Raw genomic sequence first — 11,983 nt, forward strand, 5'->3', positions numbered from 1 at the left:
TAATGATGCTAAAAAATGCTTTTAAGGATAGTCAGCAACAGTTGGATAGGCGTGGCTATGCCCGCAGCCGCCACGCCTATCCCCTGTATGTAAGTGCTGGGGACGCTGTGTGATTGGTCCACAGGTCCCAGCATTGAGAGCCCTTATTACTCTACTGTACTGTAGAAGAATAGACGGCGCCCGTTCATCTATGCACTCCAGTGATGCGGGCAGGCAGCACTTACAGCAAGCACTAGCTCTCTTTCTGCTAGTACTTGCTCCCTATAGCCCAAATGTGCGGCGTAATGCTGTAGCGGAATGATCTGGCCGCCAGGTCTCATTTACTGCTGAGATGCAATGCGGGCGGCCAGATCATTCCGCTACAGCATTACGCCGCACGTAATGGAGCAGGCATAATAAGAAACTGAGCTGCAATACCACATACGACCTGAGGACAGGTGAAGTGCTGTTTTTGGAAGAAATTGGCAGTTTTTTTTTATTTTATTTCTGCATAACTTTCTGGTACAAAACACAAGCTTGTGCCCTTATCTCATTTGTATTACTTTTCCCTTGATATTGTGAACTAATTGAACTTTAGTGCTCATTCCTATTGTGTTTTATTTTTGTTAAAGCCTCTTTACACATGAGGATTTTCCATACCACTGTATCAGTGGCTTGAAAAAATAAATAAATAAATAAATAAACTCCATGGAGGATTGCTGCTGCCATTTAATGCAACCATCCTTAGAGCCTGACAGCATCATTGCTGCCTAGCAATAGCCAACTCCCAGGAGATTTGAGCTGCAACAAGGCCTGAGGTAAATGTGAATATTGCTATAAGCAGCATTTACATATTGTGCCACCATAAATAATCTGGAAAAGCAATAAGCTTTAGTTCTATGGTCAGTCAAACTACTGTAACAATCGTTTGCCAATGTAAATGGGTCATTATTTATAAAACTAAGATATTGATTATGGGCAACTGTGCATGCACATTACCTGACTTCAGCAGCCTACAATCTAATGTGAACTGTCCCATAATACCTGCATTAACTTTTGTTTTCGTAGTCAGAAAATCCCTTCGAAAAATTCCACCAGAACATTGAACTAGTTCAATGTTCTGGCGGATCTCCACTCCGCAGACATTGCAATAAATGAGGACGTTAAAGGGGTACTCAGGTGAAAACCTTTTTTCTTTTAAATCAACTGGTGGCAGAAAGTTAAACATATTTGTAAATTACTTCTATTAAAAAAATCTTAATCCTTCCAGTACTTATTAGCTGCTGAATGCTACAGAGGAAATTCCTTTCTTTTTGGAACACTGATGACATCACGAGCACAGTGCTCTCTGCTGACATCTCTGTCCATTTTAGCAACCATGCATAGCAGATGTATGCTAGGGGCAGCATGGTGGCTCAGTGGTTAGCACTGCTGCCTTGCAGTGCTGGGGACTTGGGTTCAAATCCCACTAAGGACAACAATAAATAAAGCGTTATTATAATAACATCAGCAGAGAGAACTGTGGTCGTGATGTCATCAGAGAGCATTCCAAAAAGAAAAGAATTTCCTCTGTAGTATTCAGCAGCTAATAAGTTCAGGAAGGATTAAGATTTTTTTAATACAGTAACCCCCCCCCCCCCCCCGACATAAGATCAAATCGACATACGATGCTTTTATATGTCGGGGCCATCGCATTAACTGCCATCCGACAGCGCAAAATGCTTAAGCTGCTGTCAGATAGGTTCGCTTACCCATTCCCGCTGCTCCGGGTCCACTTCGCGATCCTCCGGCATCTTCTCCAGGGTCCAGGCCTCGCTTTCCGGCGTCGTTATTACGTTTCTACGCACGCCGCGCCGGCACAGCAGCGTTATAACGTCACCAGAAAGCGATGCCCGGACCCTGCAGAAGAAGCCGGAGGATCGCGAATAAGACACCGGAGCAGTGGGACAGCATCAGGAGCCCCTTGGACAGCATCGGGAGTGGTGAGGACCTGGTCCGGAGCGGCGGGGACAGGTGAGTACTCAAAACTTTTAATACATTTTTTTATACATTTTTTGGGGGGATAAAATGTTATAAAAAAAGCAGCAATTTTGGATTCATTTTATTTTTTTACATTGACGCCATTCACCGTACGGGAAAATTAACATTATATTTTAATAGTTCGGATATTTACGCACGTGGCGATACCAAATATGTTTATTAACTTATTTTTTACACACTTTTTGGGGGTTAAATTGGGAAAAACTGAAAATTAACATTTTTATTGGGGGAGGGGATTTTTAAATTTTTTTTTACTTTAATTTTTACACTTTAATAGTCCCCATAGGGGACCATTTATTGCCATCATTTGATTGCTAATACTGTTCAGTGCTATGCATAGGGCATAGCACTGATCAGTGTTATCGGCTATCTTCTGCTCTGGTCTGCTCGATCTCAGACCAGAGCAGAAGACGCCGGGAGACGGACGGAGGCTGGTGAGGGGACCACCAGCCACCATTACAGATGATCGGATGGCAGCGCTGCGGGCGATCCGATCGTCCACATTAAGTGCTGCACTTCTGCAGATGCCGTGATCTGTATTGATCACGGCATCTGAGGGGTTAATGGCAAACATCCGTGCGATTGCAGATGTCGGCCATTACCGGCGGGTCCCTGGCTACTATCATGACCCGAGCATCGCTCCAATGCTGGCGGTTATGTATAGGACATAAATGCACGTTCAGGTGCGTTAACTACCACCTCACCAGGACATACATTTACGTCCTGCGTGGTTAAGGGGTTAAAAAGCTCTGTATCATGCTTTTCCCATTGCTCACATTGTGTGAGCTCCTGGCAGGAGAAAGTGAGCATTCCCCAGCAGGTGCTGCATCACTGAAGCCTGCGAGAGCTGTGTCTCGCCATGCCCTGCACACACTTCCTGAGTTTGGACTTCTGCAAGTCCGAGTGGACTAACACGTTTGACTTGTGCAGGGAACAGAACAACCTAGTGGCCGTTTTTCAATCACATTAACTGATTAACGACCAAGGACATGTATCGTCGCGGCTTGTTATTAACCCTTTAGATCAGCTTTGACAGCGGCGTCTAAAGGTACCTCTAACTGTACAGGTGAGGGGACCTCCACTTCTGAGGTAGCCGGAGGGCTTACCTCTGTTCCTGTGTCGGCTGCAGCGCTGTGAATGATAAAGTTCTATGGAACCACATTGATCTCTATGACGAATAAAATTATTCCTCCTAAAAGTCCCCTGAAAGGACTATAAGTGTAAAAATAAAAAAGCCAAGTTTAAAAAACAACTTTAAAAACACACATTAACCCCTTCCTTTTTAAAAGTTTAAATCACCCCCCTTTTCCCAAATTCCATATGAAAAAATATATAAACATAATAAAAATCACCACGTGCGCAAATGTCCAAACTATAAAAATATAAGGTTAATTAAACTGCACGGTCAATGGCGTACACGTAAAAAAATTGTGTATTTTTGGCCACTTTGTATACCCTAAAAAAAATTTTATAAAAAAGTGATCAAAAAGTCTGACCAAAACAATCATGGTACTGATAAAAACTTCAAATCAGGGCACAAAAAAATGAGCCCTCAGACCACCCTGTATACGGAAAAATAAAAAGATTTTAGGAGTCAGAAGAGGACAATCTAGTCACAATTTTTTTGAAAGTAGTAAAATAAAGAAAACCTATATAAATTGGGTATCAGTGTAACCGTATGGACCTACAGAATAACTATATGGTCATTTTTAGGGATGTCCCGATACCGATACAAGTATCGGGGCCGATACTCAGCATTTGCATGGTATCAGGGACTCGTATAATGTCCCCGATACCTGCTGCTGTGCGGCCCCGCTCCACTGTCCCGTTCTCCTGATCGCATCATGGCGTCCTATGGAGGAGCATGTGACACACACACACACGTCACTCCCCTGTGCCCAGAGTGACGTTATGTCACATGCTCCTCCATAGGACACCATGATGCAATCGGGAGAAAGGGACAGGGGAGCGGCAACACCCAAAGACAGCCGCAGGTGAATGTTGTCTATGAGGGATGGGGCCTTTCTCCCTACAAAGGGATGGGGCCTTTCTCCCTACAAGGGGGACAAGAGGGAGCGCTGTCTACAAAGTGGCAGGGCCTGCTGTCTACAAGGGGGGGGGCTTGCTGTCTGTAAGGGGGACAAGAGGGAGCACTGTCTACAAGGGGGGGCTTGTTGTCTACAAGGGGGACACGGGGGGCACTGTCTACAAGGGGGTCTGAGGTCTAATGTCTGCAGCTATCTATACTACCTACAAGGGGATACTACCTACTATTAAAGGCAATCTTACAGCAGAGTCACCTGCACTAACTTGAGTTTATAGGTAGATAGTGCAGGTGACCCAGTTTCTACCGCTGCTCACCATGTGAACATCAGCGCAATCGCTCCAGAGACATCGGTCTCGACGCCAATGCAAATTAACTGTTCTGTCCAATGGAGGAAAGAGATCTTGGCTCATACTACAGCAGCCGTCTCCATTGTACACAACAAGGAACCCACATATAAGCACGGTAAGCAGCGCCAGAGACCAGGTCACCCCGGTGTCAGATTCCCTTTAAAATAAAAGTACTCGTACTTGGTATCGGCAAGTACCAGAATTAAAGTATCGGTACTCGTTCTTAAAAAAATGGTATTGGGACATCCCTAGAACAGACTGTTCCATGATGGGAGTAGTAGTACCTGTACTAATAGAAAGATCGCCCCGGGTGTCACTTCTGATACCTCATGCAATCGTCCTATCTATTGCAGAGATGCAGAGCCGCTCTATACAGTGATGCTCTGTACTCCGATCGGTCATTCACCTCACTCATTCATATTTTCCGCCCAGAGTGGGGATCAGCCGGATGGTTTCAGCCAATCCCCGCTCTCAGAGGGAAATATGAATCAGTGATGTGAATGCTATTCACATCACTGGCCGGCCGGAGTATCGTGCAGAGATGCAAGTGCTGTACAGAGCCGCTCCGCATCTCTGCAATAGATAGGATGACCGCATTGGGTGTCAGGAGCGACACCTGCTGTGATCTGTCCTTGACTGCAGGTACTACTACTCAAAACATGGAACACACTCTGCTCCATGCTGGGAGCTGTAGTACCTGCATTAATAGACAGATCGCAGCGAGTGTAACTTCTGACATCCGATGCGATCGGCCTGTATAATGTATAGATGCGGGCGGACGCTCTTCTATGGTCCCTGCACTGACGTATATATACACCTATTCATATTCCCCACAGAGAGTTGTGATTGGCAAGAACCATCTGGCCAATCACAGCTCTCTGTGGGAAATATGAACAGGTGTATATATACGGAAGTGCAGGGGACCATAGAAGAGCGGCCGGCCACATCTATACATTATACAGAAGGATCTCAACAGACCCAGGGCAATCTGTCAATTCGTACAGGTACTACTAATACTACTCCCATCATGGAACAGAGGAGTAGTACTAACTAAAAAATGTAAAAACAAAATGTAAAAATAAATAAAAAATTGAAAAAAAAAAATGGAAACACACACTACATTTTTATTATTGTATGCTAAATTTTTTGTGCCCTGCCCGCACACATAAATTGATCCCTGTTTAAAAATTTAAGATTGTGGTATAAAAAAGATAAATTTCATTAAATAAAATTTTTTCCATCACTACTGTATCTTTTTTATTATAATTTTTTTTAATGGTACCCTATCGCTAAAGTCCAAAAAAAGAATAAAAAACAGTGGCAAAACGCCAAAGTTAAAACCCATATTTAATAAAACACCAAACTGAAAAACGCCAAGCAGATATGGCATTTTCCAGTTCCCTATTGACTTGCCGCTATAATCTGGTCGCAGCGTTTTTTCAAAAAAAAAAAAAAAAAAAAGCCATGCGGCAGAATGGGCTTTTTTGGCTAAAAAATAAAAAAAAATAGTGGAAACCTAGCCATAGCCCGGTATGCGGCTATTAACCCTTAAGATCACCGCTGTCAAAGTTGACAGCGGTGTCTAATGGGATCTTTTAACCATCCCCGGTGGTTTAGTGGGGTGGATCACCCCATCCCCCACCCCACAGCACGATCGCAGGGGGGGGGGGGGGGGGTAGCGATCCCATGTGGAGGTAGCTGGAGGGCTTATCTCTGCATTCATGACTGCCCCCATAGATCTGCATTTGATTGAGCCTGCCTTTAGCAGGCTTAACCAAATGAACACAGATCAATGGATTTCAACAGAACTGCTTTGATCTGTATGAGGAATCTAAATGATTGCTCCTAGGAAAGTGTAGTTAAAAAAAGAAAGTTTAATAAAAAATGTAAAACACCCATTAACCCCTTCCATACTAAAAGTTCATCCCCCTTTTCCATATTAAAATAAGTAAACATAATAAAAATAAACATATTTGGTATTGGCGCGTGCGTAATTGTCCAAACTATTAAAAAAATAACATTTTATATACCGTACAGTAAATGGCGTTAACGTAAAAAAAAAAAAAAAAATAGCACAATTGCGTTTTTTATGTTTATACATCAATACCAATACAAACAGCATATTATGGCCCAAATAAATGAGCCCTCATACAGCCCAGTATACAGAAAAATAGAAATGTTATAGGGGGGGGGTCAGGGTTATTTTTTTTTTTATTAAAAAGTTGTTGTTTTTTTTAACTGTATTATTAAAACATGACGGAAACTAAACAAATTTGGTATTGGTGTAATCAGGCCAACCTAAAGTATCAAAATAATATGTAAGTTTGACCACAAGGTGAATGGCAACTAAAAAAAAAAAAAAAAAGAAAAACCCCAAATTTGTATTTTTTTTTATTTCACCTCACAATTTATTTATTTTTTAGTTTCAGAGCATAAGTTATGGAAAAATGAAAGGTGTCATTACAAAGTATTTTGGCCCCACAAAAAACAAGCCTCATATGGGTCTGTAAATGGAAAATAAGAGTTATGTCTATTATAGGACGAGCAGGAAAAAACTAAAGTGCAGAAACTAATAAAGACCTTATTTACATACTATTTAGGTTGAAATTATTTTATCTACCAGGACAAGTGGATTTTCTTGAGGGACAAGTAGATTGTGTTCCGCTTTAGTCCCTTGGACAAGTATTTATTTTTTATTTTTTTTTTATTTCCACACCCCTGAACAAGTGTTGTTTTATGCGTTTTCTTTTATTTACAGTTGTTGGTGTATGGATTCTGAAGTCACAGCGGGTGCTAAAAGTGTAAACTGGTGTCCTGCCTCTATATTTCAGGGGGGAGGGGCCTGGTTGGGTACATTCGGAGCTGGAAGGGACTCAGCAGTCATATAGACAGCAACGTATTTGTAAGCAGTCTCAGTCGCAATCAATGAACATATTGATTCTTTTGGTGGAGTCTGGAGCACTGTATTTTCCGCAGCAGCAGAATTCCGCTTGAATAATACATTCTGTGATTGTACCCTTAATGAATATGCCTCTGCAGCCCCTGACTAGTATGTGGACGTCTATACTATCTGCACACTATTGTAAATCTGCTGAGCCATAATGACCTAGGTGTGTTTATGTGAATCCCCACCCACTTTAAAAAAAAATGTGGCAAACACCTCAGAAACTTACAATTTACGATAAAAAAAATAAATAAAAATAAAATAGTGTGTGAACAAATCCTCAACCTGATATGCAAAGACATGGGCTAAAGCCAGCTGGGAATGCCCAGATGATATCTTGGCTGTTATTGGGCATTTTTCAAAGCAGCACACTGGGCATTTTTTTTTTTACTGCCCAACAGTAATATGGATTAGCTAAATGGCAATGATGGAAATTCACCCATCGGTCCAGCTATTACATCACGTGACCTCCCATTGGCTTGCCTAAAGATTGGAAAGTCTTCAAGAAAGGCCAAAACTGTTTGTTTTTTTACTCCAAAAAGGTTTAAATAAAATGCAGTATGGAATATAATGATAAATTTGCTTATAACATCATATTTAAACTATATAACATAACATTTAGACCTTCAATAAAAGACATATGAGTTTTTCTGCAATTTCTCCAGTCTCACCTGAAGACAAACACCACATTTCAAATACTGAGAAAGCTATTTTTAAAGAAGAGCACTCGGCATTTCTTTCTCTATGGACACTGCAGGGAAAAGGTTTAGGATTGGTTGTGGTTAGGCTCATAAACTGATTGATACTGTCCTCAAGATCCAAAAACTTTTTGTATGTTGTACATCTTGACAAAACATTAACCTTTCTAATATACTTCATAAGAAAATATTATTTCCTTTTTATAGAATTTATCTCTCATAAAAATAAAAAATAAACACCCCATACCATCCAGGATACAATCCTCTCTGGCTACAGCATCATTTTTCTCCAAGCTGAAGCACAGACATAGTAAGTGAGGGTGGGACTAGCCCCCATCTGTGCTCACTCCCGTCCTATCAGACTGCAGCATGCTTGATGTGACAAGCAAGTCAGATTGGTGATCACATCACAACAGCTGGGCCAACAGGGCTGCTACCTTAAAAGTAAAGCCAGCAGTAAATAGATTACGAATTTAGTTCATCCATATTACTGACGGGCAGTAAAATACAGGTAAAAAAGAAATTGCCCAATGTGCCAATTTGGTCACCAATAGGACATAATGGAACCTGAGTGTCTGCGTCTGGCTAGGTTTGATTGACAGATCTTTCTCAGTAAACATAATTGTGACTTTCCTTGTCAATACCAATGTATAGATGTTGTGCTGGTGAATGTTGTAGTCACAGAGCAGTGGTTCCCAACCAGGGTTCCTCCAGCTGTTGCAAAACTACAACTCCCAGCACACCCGGACAGCTGGCTGTCATGGCATGTTGAAAGTTGTAGTTTTGCAACAGCTGGAGGCACACTGGTTGGAAAACACTGTCAGAGAGAATAAAAATGACTCCAGGACACATCATGTAACATGACTACTCATTAACAATGTAGCACTGTTACAAGTTGTCATCTGCCAACATCCAGTGATCACCAGGACTGAACATGTGCTTGCCCTGCGCTGCAGACGCACAAGATACAATGCCATGTTGGCCCCAGCTGTCACCCACTTGTCCAGGTGTGTACAGGTCCCTGAACTTGAGGAGATGCCAGGGTAGCACAGCAGGTACACAGCCCTATACTGCCGATAGAAGTGCACTGGCCGGTAGTGTTAGCTTTTATACTTCTGTAATGCTTTATCCTCCAGCCCACACACTGACCTTGTTCACACAGTGCAGAGACCAGAGGCTGTGATAACACTGCACAACACAGTCACCTCACAGAAAGCCGTATGGCTGTCTATGTGGTAATCCTACATTTTCATTCCCCTCCCCCGCACCCTGAAGCTCTGTGAGGTCTCGGAAGGCGCCCCCACCTCTCACGCTTTCCAAGCATTGTCCCCTAGGTAACAAGCCCAGCAGGCGACACTCTCCGGTAGGACAGACATAAAATCGGTTACTTAACTGCACGGCGGCGGTTCCGGGCGGTCTCTATGGGGACGAGCTGACAGAAAAAGCACGGAAGGGATACCTCCGCACGATGCAAGGCTAGCGAATTACTCCGCGGCACCAGCCTCAGAAAGAAGTCCCAAGCTTAGTCTTATTGATACTAGTACGAGGAGACAGAGGAGGAGGGACCGGGAATCGTTGTGTTATGAGGCAGGCGAGTGTAGAGGCAGCTTCACGTTACTGTCCCTGCGATTGAGAGCTGAGCTGAGAAGGGGCACCACATGGCACAGCTGAGGAGGACCATAAAATAGTTCTGTAGTTTTCATTTAGAACTAGCAGTGATTGTAAAGTGAGGAACACCTGAAGGCATGATGTGCTGGCCCTTGCTGTCTCCCCGTCATCCCCCTCATCCTCTGGTGTCTGGCTCTGAACCTACCTGTCAATTAAACCTCGAGACCTGTGGATTCAAGCACCGTGGTCTCCCCCTGTGAGGACTTGGAGCATCTTTGGTGAGGAGAATGCAGGCTGTGAAGGGAGCCCCCTCTGCTGCAGTAGTCTAGGTGACAGTTGGCTATGATGAGAGGCGGAATCACCGGGTTCCCTACTATGCAAACTGGAGAATCTGCTCCGGCCAGCAGCTTGGGGGTTAACCTCACAGCTGCATGTTCTGGGGCACTGTGCAGAAGAAGATTCCTCCGCCCTGCCAACCTCGTGCAGAGAGGGACCTGACTCACTTCGTTCACTCTGTAAGTTTGAGACAATGACGTTCCTTTGCTCTCTGATCCCCCTGTCAGAGGGGGAAGTCTGGGAGACAATTTAACACTGTCCGGAGGAGATGGAACTCTCTTTTCAACCTAATGACATTTATGTTGTGAACCCTGATATGATTGCCGGGGACTATTTGTATGGAGTTCCTCAAGTCTGCTGTATGAAGCCCTGGACAGTACTGGCTCGATAGGATTGACTTTGTCTGAAATAGAAGAACCTGGACAACATGGATGTTGTAAATGCTATTGTGGATACTTTCTATAGGAGGCAAAAGTAATATTACTATCCATGTGTAATCCATAATGAAGATACTCCCTGAAATATACTATGCCACAGGCTAGAGGTCCCAATGAGAGAGGGGCTACTGGATGGGTCATAAAACTTCTTCTCCCTCTATCAGGGGAGCCAGTGTTGTAATATGTACACTATTTGCTCAGGTACATGCACAGCTTATGGTTATGTCTGTAGGCATATTGTTCACTTGTTTGCTTAAAAGGACATTAAATGTGCTGGAGTGGCAGGTGCCTCCAGCTGTTGGAAGTGCATAATCAAGATGAAGCAAGAAACTAATATTCTGGAAGCTGCATTACTTTATATAAGCGCCCTTCTTTTCTCTCAGGTGGATAGTCCTCGTGTGTGTGTGTGTGTGTGTGTGTGTGTGTGTGTGTGTGTGTGTGTGTGTGTGTGTGTGTGTGTGTTTTTAAAGGTTACTTTTTTCTCTCTCAATTGTGTGTGTTTTAAAATGAATAAGAAAGCCATCATCTTGTCTCCTGTGATGGTATTGTGTTGCTCAGAACACCTCTCTGGATGTATTAACCCCTTAAGGACTCAGGGTTTTTCCGTTTTTGCACTTTCGTTTTTTCCTCCTTACCTTTTAAAAATCATAACCATTTCAATTTTCCACCTAAAAATCCATATTACGGCTTATTTTTTTTGCGCCACCAATTCTACTTTGCAGTGACATTTAGTCATTTTACCCAAAAATCCACGGCGAGACGGGGAAAAAAAATCAGAGACAAAACTGAACAAAAACGCCATTTTGTAACTTTGGGGGGCTTCCGTTTCTACGCAGTGCATTTTTCGGTAAAAATGACCTTCTCTTAACCCCTTAACTACCAAGGATGTATATTTACGATATACCGCGGGGTCACGCGGTGCCGCGCACTATTAACCCTTTAGACGCGGCGTTCAAAGTTGAACGCCGTGTCTAAAAAGAAAGTAAAACCTTCCCGGCTGCTCAGCGGGGCTGATCGGGACTACCGCAGTGAAAATGTGGTGTCCAGATCAGCTGCGACACGAGCGGAGGTCCTCTTACCTGCCTCCGGCGTGTCCATTCGGCGATTGATTGCTCCAAGCCTGAGATGCAGGCTTGAGCAATCGACCGCCGATAACGCTGATCATTGCAAAGCTATGGCTTTGCAGTGAACAGTGCTGGCAATCAGTGTGTGTAGAGTTATAGGTCCCTATGTGATTTAACCCTTTCCTTAATAAAAGTTCAAATCACCCCCCTTTTCCCATAAAAAAAAACTGAAAATAAATATAAACATGTGGTATCGCCGCGTGCGTAAATGTCTGAACTATAAAAATATATAATTAATTAAACCCCCCGGCAATTGCGTACGCGCAAAAAAAGTCCAAAATAACATACTTTTGGTCGCTTTTTATATCATGAAAAAATGAATAAAAAGCAATCAATAAGTCAGATCAATACAAAAATGGTACCACTAAAAACGTCAGATCACGGCGCAAAAAATAAGCCCTCATACCGCCCCATACGCAGAAA

General features: G+C 43.1%; 1 protein-coding gene across 16 annotated transcripts in view; it reads right to left on the reverse strand.

The window, feature by feature from the left end:
• FBRSL1 (fibrosin like 1) overlaps window positions 1–11,131 on the reverse strand; it is a 675,174-nt gene extending 664,043 nt beyond the window's left edge. For 5 of the 16 annotated variants that reach the window (XM_056533034.1, XM_056533005.1, XM_056532987.1 and 2 more), the window contains exon 1: window positions 9,449–11,128. The gene's annotated coding sequence lies outside the window, so the exon portion shown is untranslated. Of the gene's footprint in view, window positions 1–9,448 lie in introns of all 16 variants that reach the window. The other 11 variants (XM_056532997.1, XM_056532976.1, XM_056532932.1 and 8 more) reach the window with 6 other exon arrangements.
• Between the last annotated feature and the right edge of the window lie 852 nt (window positions 11,132–11,983).

This window comes from Hyla sarda, chromosome 1 (genome assembly GCF_029499605.1).
Source record: "Hyla sarda isolate aHylSar1 chromosome 1, aHylSar1.hap1, whole genome shotgun sequence".
NCBI classification, from domain to species: Eukaryota; Metazoa; Chordata; class Amphibia; order Anura; family Hylidae; genus Hyla; species Hyla sarda.